General features: G+C 38.4%; 1 protein-coding gene across 1 annotated transcript in view; it reads left to right on the top strand.

Annotated features, from left to right (window-relative positions):
• SUGCT (succinyl-CoA:glutarate-CoA transferase) overlaps positions 1-3,501 on the top strand; it is a 678,860-nt gene that overhangs the window by 186,144 nt on the left and 489,215 nt on the right. The window lies entirely within an intron of this gene.

Below are 3,501 nucleotides of genomic sequence, written 5' to 3' on the forward strand. Positions count from 1 at the left end.
AAAAAAAAAAAAAAAAAAAAAAAAAAAAAAAAAAAAAAGCAAATATAAGAGGGTTGTTTAATGTGAATTTTACTCTATTTCTGTATTTGCTAATAGATTTATTTTTATGCTCCTAGTTTTTTTCTTTTTTTTAAAAAAGCTCTTAGCTTAGCAGGTGTCTACTGAGCTTATGTTTTCCCTGACCAAGCAAAGGCACTAATCACTTAAGAAGATGAGGAGGGCCTGATACATCTCCATTTAGGCATATCCACAAGTATTTCTATGGACTTTGGGCTTGATTCAAGCCCCCACAAAGGCCTGATCTCACAAACATGATTTGCCAAAAATCTAAGTGCCACGTAGACACTTCTGAAATCAAAGGTTCATGCTTATTCTGTTTCATTTTTATGGCTTATCTGTCACCATATTCTCCCAGACCACAGCAGTATCAAGTGTGCAAAATGTCAAGCATTTGAAGATTCAGCTCTGTGATGTCCTTGCATTTGAAAATACAGGTCACCTGTGTTCTTGCCATTTCTCAAGTTTCAGAAAGTTTTTTTTTTCTGTATAGTAAGCAAAAAGAAGACGAATGAAATTATGAGTGTGCATGCATGTCTGTACATAAAAATATAATTCTACATTTGCAACATTACTTCTTTATTCCTCTTATTCTCTATAAAATCCTGAAATAACATTATAGGAGAACAATGCTTGGGAGAGTGAGAAAGGCAGTACAGCTCACTTAGCCAGTGATTCATTATTTTATATTATCTTATTACACTGGCAAAAATTGACCTTTTCCTTGGGTTAAAACTGGCAGAAACAACTGCAGGCAATTACAGGCCTTGGTTTGTCAAGGTGTTCAGACTTATGTCTCATTTTAACCAGGGATGTAATCCCATTAATGAATTAGGGCCGTCATTACTAGTCACATAGACGCGTGGGAGTATATTACGCAATTTTAACCCCCACACTTAAATTTTATTTCTTTAGTTGTTGTTTTTAAATAATATTTCCTAGAATGACATTTTCAAAACCCTCTAGTAATACAGTTTTGTCAGTCACAAATTTGGTTTGCTTGGCTTGTGTCTATTCCATACCTCAAGGAGAAGTAACTTTGAAGAAGGTGGGATCCAGCCTGTAGAGTGATGTAACAACTTTACTTTAGTTGTAATTTTATTTTATAAGACAGCAGCCTGGAGCACTGGTACATTACATTCCAGCAGCCTAGAGCACTGGTACTGTACATTTCCTGCCAACATGCTATTTGTTAAACCATGACCATTTTGCATCATGAAAAGTACAGAAATTTCTTTTGCAACACAAGGTCTCTTCCTACTCGCACATATGTATGTCTGTATATATGCTATACCTTTAGTATATATGTTTGTAGAAGATGTACATTTTTAAGCTTATTCCACTTCATTATACTGTTCTTTTTCAGATCTTGCTACCAAAGTGTTATAGTAAAGGTGATCAGAACTGGGGTACTTTTTTTTTTTTTTGCATAGCAGCATATTGCAACTGCCAGTCTGATTTAAACCACGTATGATTGGAGAAGCAGGAAAATGTAATGTGCAATTTATTAATGATTTGCCAGCTCAGATGACTGGTAGGGGTAAAAGAACTTGACTTTTGACAAGACTGAAGGAGTAAACACTTCTTAAATGGTTCCGCAACATAGGCCTTGTCTTGAAGGGGCAAAAATGGTGCATAATTGGTTTAGTTAGCTTTTATCAAATAAGGATATCCGATGGTGAACACAGATGATTTGATTATTCAAGTGCCACCATGTTCACTAATTTTTATACTGTAAACAAATTTTTATATATTGCTTCCTTTATAAAAACAATTGGGTGTTGCCTGGATGGGGAAAAAGGGGTAAGTTTCCATGACTTCCAGTGTACTGGACTGTAAGAGAGCTTTTCAATTTTAAGGTAATTATATTGTGCTGAAGTGGCTGAGAAACTGGTCAAGAGAACTCCTCCTGTTGTGTCTGTAGAACAGATGTTCCGTTAATACTTGAGCGTGGTACAAGATCAGTGAACATGAAACTTAAATTTAATGAAAATGTTTCTATGTTCCTCTGATTTTCTTATCTGATGAATTCTGTTAGACGCACTTTTCAAATATGGAGAGAGGTGAGAAGTTATTTCTGAATAGTGTAAGGAAAGATGAGGCTTGCTAATTAATACGTACCAAGGGAATAGTGATTTTTTTTTTTTAACTTTGTGTTTTGACTTTAGGAATATTCATATTGTTACGGAATGCTAATCAAGCATCTGGAGTCTCCATTGTTGCTACTTAGGACGAGTATAAGAGCTTTAGCTATGTGTCGCATCTTAAAGGCATTGTATAGCTTACTTGTAATATGACATTTTTCTGGTTGTGGGCTTCTGGAATCTAGCATTAAAAATCAGATCCTTCTCCACTATTGCAGCCTGAGAGAGAATTTTTTAAACTTGACTAATTGTCTGATCACTTTCACCATTACCAGTAAGCTTTGTAATTGTAAATTCTCTTGATGTGGTTTGCATGGGCACTACAGCATCTTTTAAATTTAAAGCAAGGCAGATGACTTAAGGACAATTTAATGAAAATGGGAACGAGAATTAGGTATTGGTCTGTCATTGCTCTTGAAGAGAGATTGAAGTTGCTATTCCAGCTGTTATTAAAAGGTATGTAGAATAGGTATTCTCCCCACTACTGCCCTCCCCTCCCCGCTCCAATCATGAATACTGGCCATATGAAGAGGAGATTTTTATTATGTTAAGAATACAGCTGTTAAAATAAAGAGTAGAAAGAAAGATATATTTTAAAATTGGGCTCCCCCTGCATCGGCAATAAGGTGTGATCTAATGCACAGTCCCACAGTCGCACCTCCTGCCATGCACATGTGACATGGCAGGAGGTATGATTGTGCAGATTGAACATTAGATCCCATCATGCCATTACCTGCACATGTAGAGGGGGCCTCATTGTAAATTCTCTTGATATGACTTATATGGAGAATCTTTGTGACTGGCTTGCCAGTCGCATGATCAGTTGGTTGACTCTGTGGCAAATCATTACAAATAATTGAATGATTAGCATGTTACTGACTTGTAACATCTGCCAGGGGTCTAAGATAACTCATTACATTGCTTATGGCATCTTGATGACTACTGTAGTGCCAAGGGATAAAGGATCAGAATGATCTAAAACAGGGATGCTCAACCTCTGGCCCATGGGCCAAATGCAGCTTGCAGAGCAATGGTATCTGGTCCATGAAGCTCTCCAACTGTTGGGGAGTTTGGTGGTGGGGGAGCAATGGCAAGTAATACCACCACTCTCCCTCTGCCAAATTCCCAAATCCCAAACTCTGTGCAGTGGGTTGGGGCTGGGCCATTCCTCCTCCCACAACTGGATCAGGGCTGGGCCATGCCTCCTTCCCTCTGCAGCTGGCTTGGGGCTGGGCCACAGCCCCTACCTCTTGCAGTGCTGGGTTGGGGCCAAATCAAGCCCCTTCCCCCCCCCCCCCCC

This window comes from Gavialis gangeticus, unplaced genomic scaffold, assembly GCF_001723915.1.
Source record: "Gavialis gangeticus isolate Ggan-Ray unplaced genomic scaffold, GavGan_comp1, whole genome shotgun sequence".
Lineage (NCBI taxonomy): Eukaryota > Metazoa > Chordata > Crocodylia > Gavialidae > Gavialis > Gavialis gangeticus.